The 12,608-nt window shown below is 42.1% G+C and overlaps 1 non-coding gene across 1 annotated transcript; it reads right to left on the bottom strand.

Moving 5' to 3' along the window:
- Window positions 1-1,968: 1,968 nt before the first annotated feature.
- LOC148508253 (small nucleolar RNA SNORD36) lies at window positions 1,969-2,036 on the bottom strand. Its single transcript, XR_015869606.1, has one exon. It is a non-coding gene; the product is annotated as a small nucleolar RNA SNORD36 (small nucleolar RNA).
- Window positions 2,037-12,608: the final 10,572 nt, after the last annotated feature.

Below are 12,608 nucleotides of genomic sequence, written 5' to 3' on the forward strand. Positions count from 1 at the left end.
ATTTTATGTTTCTGGTTTTTGCAATTGTTTTAGTTTTTGTTTTTATTTTTGTTTTTGTTTTATTTCTGCACATATTCATTATACTAATAGATTAGTCAGATACATTTAAATTAGATTAGGAATGATTGTACTAACACCTCATCTCTAATATATATATTTTTTATTGTGACTTTATTTTATTACACAGGTTCAATATATACTAACACTTTTTTCACTAACACTAAAATATTTAATTGTCGTTTTTGAATCATATACAGAATTATATATTTATTATATTAATAGATTTTAATATATGTATGAAATTACTAGGAAATTTTAGATAGATAGTATGGTAGATTTACTCCAATGATAATAAACAAGTATATTAGTTCAATCCATTTAAATGTCTTAAAATTTGATATAGAACGGTAAACTTTTCAATACAAATATTTTTTAACACTATACACATTTATTTGGCTTTTAAGCACCTTATTTGATATATTTTCATTCACATCCTTCCCCTTCCCCTCCGTTTTTCACCTCTCAAACCCCACCCTTTCCTCTGTTTTCCTTAGTTCTTTTTGGTTTATAGTTAATAAATATTTTTCACACCCTTACTGTTAAAACAATTAGTACTAATAATAATATGGGCACAATCACTATAATAGATTTATCATTAAATATTCCTTATTATGGACAGAACATGTTCATTGATTGAAAAGCTTTGTGGTCATTCTCCACATTTATAAGTAAATATATATATTTTTTTTGCCTTAATGGCATCAGCACTATAAAATATCATGAATATTGCCATGGTGACAGCAGTAATTTGGGGTTTAAATAAGATTTAAAGATATCAATTAGGGGATTAATGGTTATAGGAGTACATGGAAAGGCAATATAGATTTAGATATACTTTAATAAAATTATAAATACTCCATATTCTGCACTATAGATATATGACTGCTCTAATAATGTGATTAATTCTATGTGCAATGAAATATAGATATTTAATATATATTTGAGATTAATTAGGCAATTATTCAATTAATAAGGTAATCATGTTTAATATACCTTTACATTATACTATCTTAAAAGTGACATAAAAGGAAATAACATCGCTATTATCTAGGGACAATAATTACTATGTTGAGATCATATTTAAATTTTGTAAATATTGATATCACTACACGTTTTTGTGAAACACCTTTGTTTGTGATTAACTAGCTGGATGGAGCATTATATCATAGAGCCCGCAGGAGAACCTTTCAGAATGGCACTACAGAGAGGCAGATTCAAACTGACCTTAGGGGGGATATAAGCAGAACACGGCAGACACTCTGGTTGCACTGCCTTGATAAAGCAGCTATCGGCGAAACGCGCGTCGGCAAGCACGCTGCCGCCGGACTGTAGCACTATCATATGCTACCAACGTTATTGACCAAATTATTATACATATGTATACCGGGCACTAGGGGACTTTGTATGTTAATTAAGGAGTGATGCTGTAAACGGTTAGACTGCTTAATAGTACCGCCAGCTTGGGGAGAGCTGAAACTGTGACACGAGCATGTTAAGTCTACCCAGACTGTCTTGTTAAAATATTTTAGTGCATGCAACACTGTCAGCTTAGACTGTTTGCTACAACGTTGCTATATTTAAGTACACATAACATTGAATTGTAAGGGGACGCATAGTGTTAATAAGTATCAAGTTACTGGCAACATAATCCTGATACTATCAATATACTATCACTGACCTGAGGATTTGGAATTGTGAGAGATGAGTATATTAAAGCAGACTCATTTGCCAACATAAGGCTACTATATTATAGGATAAGCTATTTGCAATCCTATGAGAGCCACTATGGAATAATTATAAAATTAACAGCCGGTCACATCTCACATCATTTATTAAGTGGTCTATGAATGCCATATACTCAAAGTGTAATATATGTGTAATCCAGTTGCTGACAAGGTCTGGATGTGAACAGCTTGAAAACACTGATAAAAAGAAAACGGTCAAATTCAGCAAAAGAAAATCTAACATCATTGCTGAATTGAAAATTCTTCCCCCTACTTGTGATTAATTTTATGTGCAATGAATTATTGATATAATTTGATATGTTCAGTACATTACAAGTCATCCCATTTTAATACCGGATATACATTATATTTAACAATGTGTAGCAGTCCGGCGTCAGGTGGAATTTTAATCACTTTCTTTAATTTTTCTACATATGTATACACACTCTAACTGTATCTATTTATCTTAATATTATTTCCCCTTATTCTTTGGACCTAACGACCATTATTTTAATAATATCCAATAAAAGTCATTTTTTAATAAAATTCAGAGAAACATTTGTAACTGAAGATATGTAGACCCCATCAGTGCACTGTGAAAATCCTATCTTTTGTTTTCTTCAAACAATGTGAATGTGGCAGAGCCAGATTCCAATATGTAACAATAGCGTATTGCCATAAGACACCATTTTTTTAGAGTTGGTAGATAATAAAAGTCAGAGTGATTCATGTGGCCAGTGAAGAAAATATTGCTGACATTTTAACTAAAGACCTGACATCACATGTACTAAATAGCTTTCTGCAAAGATGCAGAAATGTTGATGTATTTTGTTATATTTTTTTTTACAGAACACCCTTGTGTTTTTGGTCACAGGGGATACTTCAATTCAGAATTGCTCCGGTGCGGAGACAGCTGTTTCGAAAAGCAGCTGTTCCTGCGATTAGTAGTGCTGCTACTTTAGTACTAGCATTACTTACCACCCCGTGGCTGGCTTCTGCGCATATGCGACCAGAGGGGAGGCAGCGAGGAGATGGCGGATGGTTCCACTTGGATCCTTATTTGCAACCCTGGTCCTCCTTCCCATAGAAAGGAGCAGGGCTCCAAGAACCAGATCCATCTGGCATTTGTTCTTGCAAGCAAACTCCAAAAACTTTGTTTTCAGAGTTTGCTGAGTATTAGGCTGCCCTATCGTACCCCTAATAATGAATGGCCCGTTACAGGACAATTAAGTGATGGTTAATTTGCCCCTATATGCGAATAGGCTATTTTCCCATATTTTCACACCCTTATGTCTTAGAGAAAAATCATATTTATTTTTTAAATCAGCACACCAATTACCTATGGAATCATCCAGAGAATTTCTGACCATATTCAGTGAATCAAATTTTGCAGACCTGTCTAATCTGAAGGTACTCTAGTCTAGGCAATACTAAATGACCTGCATTTTACCTTAATCCTGTTAATGCAATGTAACTGCAGGAAGAGAGTGCTGATACCGTTATGGGGATTATGTTCAGCTTCATCATTAAATGTGTAACGCTATCTCGATTAAGTCTGCATACACAGGATTATAGTTTACTAACTGTTGTCTGTAACATATTAATGTGATCCTCAGTAATATAATCAATATGTCCTATTGGTCTGATTCAGAGACTGATGCAGTGGTGATATTTACACAGATGGGGCGATTGTTTGCCAGTGCTCATGCGTATAAGATTGCTTTGGGATTCTGTTCACACAGAGGATCCATTCGCAAAGTGAGTAACAGGTAGTCAGCATTTGAGAGTGGTAACGGGGGGGAGGGTGAAAAAAACGCAGACGTGTATGACTGTTCAAACAACGTTTCATGTGCGTGCCTTAATTAGCCATTACAGGTGCATTCGCAGCATGAGAGCTCTCAGCGTGCGAGGAGACCTGCAGTATTTGTGGCTGGTTAGACCTGTCGCAAGGGCAAGATGGCTGCTCGATGTACATCGATGTTACCGATATTTATGCAGTAAGTGACGTTGTACACAGATGAGAAGCCAGCAGTGGGCGTCCATATGCTTGGGTGATCTTTGCAACAATTAGCATATTTTCGCAGCTGCGTTGCATACAAAATTGCAGCTGCGATCACATTAGCGTCCATCTCTCAATCAGGCCTAGGTACTGTATGTCTGCAATAAGATCCATGATAAAAAGAAAAAAAAAAGAAAAATATATTTCTCTGATTTATTATTCCTAATTATCCTCGTGAATCTAACAGACAACATAATCGCAATCACAACATGGGTGCCTGCCATGTAATGGTTTACATCTATACTGTAGAAGAATCAAGCAGAGTCAGATTATGGGGGGAACATAGGAGGTACATGTAACTTAATGGTGACGTGGCAGGCCTCCTGAAAGAGGGATGGGGGACTTTTTTAGGGGGCCTCCTACACCATGAACTAACAACTGCAGAGCTGTAAGGAGGAGAGGGAGGGACTGGAGTCTGAGTAGGGGGGCAGGATTCCTGCAGACACCATATGAGATAGGAGGAGGTAGCAGTGGGGTCACTATAGGTGGTGACACCCAGTGTGGTACTTGGGTAATCCTCGCATGTGAAAGGGAGCGTGGTCTCGTCTCAGCAAGGCCACACCTCCAATGTGTGCTGTTTTGGGGGCGTGACCAAGTTTCATGCCCCCATTTTTGTCACAGCACAGCGTGGATAATGCGGCATGTGTGTGTCACCTAAACACTATGCAATGCTGCTCGGTCATGCCAAAATAGCAGAGCAGCTCTGCTATTTTGGTATCTGCCCATTGGATGGTGTCACCTGGTGTGGCCTGCACCCCCCTAGTGATGCCACTCGGAGATGGAGATGCTATGGTCCCCAGATTGTCATGCCTAATTTAAGTAGATTTATACTAGAAAACACCTTTGAGTCTAACTGTACGTATTTCTATGGGTATATTGAAATGATTGGGGAGTGCTGGGAAGTTTCATTGTGTTTAGACTTTTTGGTACTAAGGTTGTGTTATTTTGGGGGGCGAAATTCAGAACGAAGGTGTTCGTTATTTTGTTCCTAATTTGGCCAAATAAATGTTTGGAAATATGGGATAGAGTCATAAGTAATGACTGGAATTAGGACTGGCAAATCAATAAAATGGAGAACTTCACATTTTTATTTGGCAAGAATTTTTTAACATGACCTGCTTCAAGTAAATCTAACCTATGTTTTTCAAAGAAGACTGAATTATAGGCTTTTTGAGAGTCTGTATCATCTGTTGCCACTAGCTTTAATAGCCTACAGTACTTGGTACATTTATTAAAATGCCCTCATGCAATGAAGTTAATATAGCCATAATCGTATCTGTAAAATTAATTGGTCTGTTTGTTTGTTTATTTGTACATTCGGACAGCCCTGCACCGATTGGGATAAAACCAACGTGAGGTGGTCCAGTTGGATCCTGGTCAGGTTTGTAAGGGGGTTATGGTCCCAATTGGATCCCAGAAGACATACTAGGGGGTTGAGGTTGCGGACAGAACTCCCATTCTTGTACAGTGGGCAGAACTGACTCATGGAGCCTGTTCTGGGCCTTCCACTGGATGGATTTGGATGAAAACTTCACAGAGTGGTGGCAATTGGTCTGGGATGCCTAATGGGGTGGTTGGGGTCCCGGTCAAACCTCATGGCGGAGTGCACCGGGCAGAACTTTGACCCAGGGAGCCTGTTCTGGGACTTCCACTGGATGGATTTGGATGACATCACATAATAAAACTTAATTACTTGAGGATCTCATCCCAGGCAATGCCAGGTACTTCAGCTAGTATTACATATTGCAAGATAAGCTGATGAATATTTTAAAACAGTGTGCATCATTTGATTAAAAAGGACTTTGCAAGGTGCATTTCTCTGCTTGACACAAAGAATTGTTCTGTATTTGAACAAGTTCCTGAACAGGCTGTTCTGCACACAGAGCAGCTGCTTCCAGTGTCATTGTTTACCTTGCTTTGGACAAAAGATGATGACGCTGGCAATGTAATGACACATGGCCTTGCTCTGAATCTGCAACCGAGGTAAATGGGATAAGGGTTTTGGATATTTATACAAAGTGTCATCAGGATTTCTTTCACTGTTACCAATGTAGTTGAGGTATTGTGCTGACTAGAATGACACTGGAACATACTGTACTGCAAGCTATTTAGGGAGGGTGAAGGGGGAACTTCTGTAAAAAATGCATTTCAGAAGCCGCTTTTGAGGAACAAAGACATGTGTAATACAAACACGTAACATTAATTCACTGAATGGTTGAATATACCAAATGTAATCATTTAAAAAATTGTTGCATAAAACCATTTTTGTTATAAACCTATTTATTTGGACTCTGATTCTTAATTTACTTCTTATTGCTAGTATATTTTAATTTTCCTCGTCATCTTTTTGCTATCCCCTCCACGGTATATTTTATTGTATTTGTTTTCTACTCATTATCATTAACTCACTTATCTAGTTTCTCCTATACTATAGCTTATGGAGTTATGTTATATATTTGGCTTTATGTCTGAGGGCTTCCCAGAGTTATGGCCACAACTGGCCTGTTGACTTTTTCCTGATGTTTGGTTCCTGCTCTCAAACCACCGTGGAATGTTAATCCTACACTTTTTTATGTTCTCTACATTGTCCCCCATGTTTAGTAATGTCTCCCCTGAGCCTCTCTTTGGTATTTTCGTGGTCATTGTAATTTTCCCTTTCTTTTGATGTGCTCGTGGGATGGAGTGGGTGGATGCAATTGGATGCTTTTATTGTGTATTTTGCTGTGACATGTCCCACTTAAAGTTCTGCTCCTGAAATGACAGTGGTATCAACTTCCCTATTAAATGTAGTAGGGTTCTTACTTACCTTAATAATTTTAATGCAGATATCTTTTTCCTCCAAGAAACGCACTTGATAGCTTCTGAACATAAGATGCTTAATATGCTCTGCCAACGAGTCCTGGTATTCTCATCATATGACTCATCAACTCCCGGAGTGTAGTTGTCCTGATTCACAGCTTGAGATGCCTCAGATAGATATGTGTTGCTACATAATACAATAAGATGAAGACCGTTATGTTTATGGCTCTACTTTTTCACTGCTATCCTCGCCAAGCTTTATTCCTACACTGACACACATATTATTCTAAGTGGGGGCTTCAACTTGGTCACTTCCAGTGACGTAACTAGGGTATTTGGAGCCCAGGGCAAATGTTAAAATGGCACCACCCCCCCTAATATGCGCGCAGCAAAAAAAATAGGCGTGGTCACAAGGGTCGGGGTCACTTGACAATGGGGCGTGTCAACAGGACACATAAACCCTTTCTCGTCACTCTTAACATTCCTTTCCATATGCACCTTAATCCCTGTAGTGCTCCTTATACAGTCCGCCCTATGCAGTGCCCCCAGTAGTGGTCCCTCTTATGCAGGCCCCCAGTAGTGCCCCTTGTACAGTACTCCCAGTAGTGGTGCCCCTTGTGCAGCTCCCCATTAGTTCCCCTTATACAGTACCCCCAGTAGTGGTCCCCCTTGTGCAGCTCCCTATTAGTTCCCCTTATGCAGTGCCCCCAGTAGTGGTCCCCCTTATGCAGGCCCCGAGTTGTACCCCTTAAACAGTGCCCCCAGTAGTAATCCCCCTTATGCAGCCCCCCAGTAGCGATCCCCACTATCCAGTGCCCCTTGTAGTGGTCCTGCCTATTTAGTGCCCCCAGTGCAGTGTCCCTTGTGCCTCCAGTAGTAAGCCCCTTATATAGTGCCCCCAGTAGTAGACCCCCCTTATGCAGTGCCCATTATATAGTGCCCCCAGTAGTAGACCCCCCCTTATGCAGTGCCCTTTATATAGTCCCTCCAGTAGCAGTCCCCCCATGCAGTGCCCCCAGTAGCAGTCTCCCCCTATGCAGTGCCCTTTATATAGTGTCCCCAGTAGTAGTCTCCCCAGTAGTGGTCCATGATGGAGTGCCCCAGTAGTAGTCCCCCCAATTAGTGCCCTAAGTAGTGGTCCCCCCAGTGGTGCCCTCAATTACTGCCCCCAGTAGTAGTCCCCCTGATTAGTGCCCCCAGTAGAGGTCCCCCCAATTACTCTACCAGGCTGGCACGCTCTGCATTATGGGAGAGACGTCATGACATCATGACGTCTCTCCCATTACCCACTGCAGGAGCCAGACGGAAGCCCGGCTCTTGGAGTGGGCGCTGCAGCAGCCAATGAGAGTCTATCTGACTCTCATTGGCTGCTGTTTAACACACACATCTCCGTCAGCACTGGCGGAGATGTGTGTGCAGCAGCAGCAGCAGCCAATGAGAGTCTGTCTGATTCTCATTGGCTGCTGAATAACACATACATCGCTGCCATGCTGGCGGCGATATGTGTGTTAGCACAGCTTGAGCCCGCCTCCCACCCTCCTCCTGGCGCTATTGGGCAAGCGCTCAGGGGGAGGGAAGGGGCTCAACTGTGCAGCACAGGACTGGCGCTGGAAGCCTAGCGCCGGTCCTGTGTAAATGTGTAGCGCTGACCGCACGCGGTCGGCGCTACACTGGCTAACTAGGGCGGGCCAGTACTGTGGCCGGTGACGCCCCTTGCGCCACCGGTCCCACGGCGCCCAGGGCACGCACCCTGCTCGCCCTGCCCTAGTTACGCCACTGGTCACTTCCCCAGGTTTAGATATGAAAAGTTCTGCTTCTAATGTCTACTGGCAGCCCAAACTTGGCCTTCCTTATATAACTAATCAACTGGGCCCCATGGACATATTGCACTCCTGCCACCCTATAGACCTAGAATATACTTGTTATTTCACTACTCGAAGCTCATTCTCCAGGCTGGATTACTTTATTTTTTCTGAAACACTGTCCCCAAAAATACTAGATGCACACACAGAACCAATTGGCATACCGAATCATGCCCCGATTTGGATAACTCTACAGGACCCCTATACCCTGGTCTCACATGTCCCATGGTATTCCACATTTTAATTGGCCTCTTCCACAAAATTTTAAACTATGTTGGAAATGGCCTAGATAAACTACCTTCACAACAACCTGTCATGGTGGTTTTGTGAGGGGAAATCATCTTTTATTTGTACGTCTAGGAGGGGGCAGGAGTTGTTTTATCCTGCAGCCCAGACATCCCTTACACCCGCCTTCCAGTATTTGAAGCGTTCCCCTAACTCCGCCCACAAATGCATTTATCGTGATAGCAAATCCCATTTTGATCAAGTAGTCACCCAGCTTGATAATACATTTCTGATGTATGGTAAATTTCATTTCTACCATCACGGTAATAGGTCCAGTCATTGTTTTCCAACATTTGTGTGGTGTTCAAGGTCCCACATATATTACTGCATTTAAGAATAATTCTTGGGCTGTTCACTATGAAGGGGGTGTTTTAATTTCTATTGTCCAACATTTTTATGGTACATTATATTCTCAAGATACTGTTCATATGATAAATATGGTAAACCCATGAACAATCTAACACCCTTCTTTAGCCAATTACTTCTAATGAGATGAGCCGAGCAATCAAATGCCTTATGTCCCTTAGAACTCCTGGGCTGGATGGGTATAGTGGTGAATTCAATTCAGTACTTCAGCCTCATATTCTTGCCCCCCTCACTGATCTATTTAATGATATTATAACAGTCAACTCCATCCTATCCATATGAACATTGCAATTACTAGGTTACTTTCTAGAGATCCCTTGCTTCCCTCCTCCTATAGGCCCATCTCATTGCTGAATGTTGACTACAATTACAAATTAATAATGTTAATACTGTTTGATAGAGTCAAATGTATCTTACTGTCCATTATACAGTGTAACCAAACTAGATTTATACGGGGACAAAACTCTGTGACCAATTTTAGGAAGATCCCAGCTGTTATTTAATCTCTGGGGTGCTCTTCACAGGTGGCCCTAGATTTTTTCTTACACTGCATGCTGAGAAAGCATTTGACTCGGTCACCTGGGACAATCTGTTTGAGACACTTCAGAGATTGGCTTTCCTGATCGTATATACAGCTTCCCCATATCCGTTATTCCATGCCCCTCACCCAAATATTGTCGAAACAGATTCTTGTTGTACCCCTTTTGCATACAACAAGGTACACTGCTGGGATTGTCCTTGTCTGCTTTCCCCTTCGCCTCTGTATTGGAACCCTTGATGGCGTTATGGAAAAGAATGCTTTCTTTGGTATTTTAATTGGACACACCAAAATGACGTTGGTGCTTTTTGCGGACAATGGGCCAAATGTAATAGGTCACAACTTTGTTTTCTCTTTACGAGTTTGACAGTAAATTCGTATGATTTGGCTAATCGCAAATGTAATAGACTGCGAGAACAGGCTTTTTCTCATTTTTCCCTTTTTTCCCCAAATTGCAAATTGCCAAATTGCATTTAGATGTTTTCCCATTCTAAACTTACAACTCTCCAAATGTGATTTGCAAATTCGCAATCCAAACTTGACTAAAATTCGCCAGAACTTTAGACCAGGTTCAGATAGGCGAGTTTATCATGAGTAACACAGAAACATGCACATATCCATGAGATACGTGCATGTTTATGGGTGTACATATAAAAACACTTAACATTTTTTTAAAAAAGACGTGCACCTCCTCCCCAAAAGCATAACCATCACTGGACTATATAAAGCCTGTCCTGGTTCTAAAAATACAGAGGCCAAAATGCGTATGGGGCCCCTGTATATTAGGTACCAGTACAGGGCTTTTCTGAGCCGGTCCTGGTTGTGGAAAAACAGGGGACAAAACAAGTAGGGGTCCCCTATAATTTCCATAACCAGCACCGGACTCTTTCTAGTGGGGGGGGGGTAATGCCACAGCCAGGAAAAACCTTTCACCGGTTTCCCTGGCCAAAGTATTACCCCTGACTGCTAGTCAGCCCAGGCCAGGGATCCCTGGGCAGGTAAGGACACCCCAATAAAGGGGTCTCCCTCTCCAGGGCACCCCAGGCCTAGGCTGATAGCCCGGGGCTATCCCCTGCACCTGTGGCCGGTAGGTGCCGGGTTGATAGTGTAAAAATGTGTTATGTAAAATAGAAGTGTTAATATTGTCTTAGCTGTGGTACTACACATTCCAGCAAGCCTCCCCCGCATGCTGGCATTTGGAGAACCACAAGTACCAGCATTCCAGGCATTACGGGCCTGCTCGTACCTGTAGTTTCACAGCCAAAGAAATATTTAAATAAAGCCAAGACACACCGTGAAAGTAAAAATTTTATTTAAACACCAATGCACACTCACACTAACTGACACACATACTCACCTAGTATCCATGATGACATCATGTCCCCTTGTCCAATAGCATTCCATAGGTGTACCTATAATAAAAAATCTCACCTCTCCTATGCGATGTTCATGTCCTTCAGTCCCTGTAGGAATCCATGGGTTTACAAAAAAAAATCAGCAAAAATCCGAAACCATGCTGGACAGAAGGAAAGGTATATGTTTACACATACCTTTCCTCCACGTAAATGACTGGATCCCACATGTGGCCAGTAATTGCAGGAGTCGCCAGTCAATCAGCGGGCATCTCCATTGGAGCCGCTCGCTTATTGGCTGTGTGCGGTCAGCCTGTCTCCTCCTTAGACTTCAATGGTGAGAAATCTCCACTGAAGTCTATGGTGGGGACCGCAACATTGTATCCAATGATGTAACTACAAGGTTACTTGAGCTGTGCCTGTGTGGGAGTCTCTGGCAGCACACAGGTGCCAGAGTATAGGCTCCATTACCTTACTCCAGTGTTCCTGTTCATATCCTGTTATCTGTTCCTGACCTTGGCTTTGTTCATGACTCCGATTTGTCTGACCCCTGGTACTGCGTTTGATATCTGGTTCTGATCCTTGGCTATTCCCTGTGACCTGCATACATCTGCTCCCTGGTAACATCTTGTCTGTTTGGTTCTGATCCGGCCTATTGACCACGCTGAAAGTCTTTTCCATTCCATCCAGAGTTCGCCAGCACCTGTATAGGGAAACCTACCCTGAGGGCCGCGACCTGTGTGTCAGACGCAACCAAGTCCATACCTTCTTGTAAGTCCCTGGTGAATACCTCGACACATTAGACTCCACGCCTCAGGAATAGGTCACGCCAATTCCCCAAATACAGGTTGCATCCACTATCTACCTGAGAATCGTGACAGAATACTCTGGCCCAAAACATGGATGTTGCTGGTAATTTGTCACCATGTGACCTGCTTGAGAACCTCCTCGCCAGAGTCAAGAAGCAAGAACAAGACCAGGCTCAGATTATGCAGTGTTTGCAGATGCTAATGCAACGAGTTAGTGTCACTCAGGCACCTCCAGTACAACCAGTTCCATCAACTATGGTGACTGTACAAGCTGCAGGTGCTTCCTTGCCATTACGGATTCCGAATCCAGCAAAGTACGATAGGGATACCAAAGGCTGTCGTGGATTACTGAACCAGTGCTTAATTCAGGTTGAAGTACAGATTGCAAACTTCTCTTCCGATAGGACAAAAGTGGCTTACATGATCTCGCTACTGTCCAGTCAGGCATTGGCTTGGGCCTCTCTAATTTGGGAAAGGAATGATCCTCTGATCAACAACAACGCCGAGTTCCTGACAGCTTTCCGGAAGGTCTTTGATGAGCCTTGACGAGTATCCTCCTCAGGTTCAGCTATCTTGCAGCTGAAACAAGGAAACCAATCTGCAGTACAGTATGCGGTGCAGTTCCGAACCCTTGCTTCAGAGTTAGAGTGGAATAATGAAGCCTTGGTTGCCGCATTTATTCAGGGACTGTTGGATCTAGGGAATTGCCAACTTCCTTGGACGACTTGATCACCTTGTGTATCCGGGTAAATCT

The sequence above is a fragment of the Taudactylus pleione genome, unplaced genomic scaffold (genome assembly GCF_031769625.1).
Source record: "Taudactylus pleione unplaced genomic scaffold, aTauple2 ptg000372l, whole genome shotgun sequence".
Classification (NCBI taxonomy): Eukaryota; Metazoa; Chordata; class Amphibia; order Anura; family Myobatrachidae; genus Taudactylus; species Taudactylus pleione.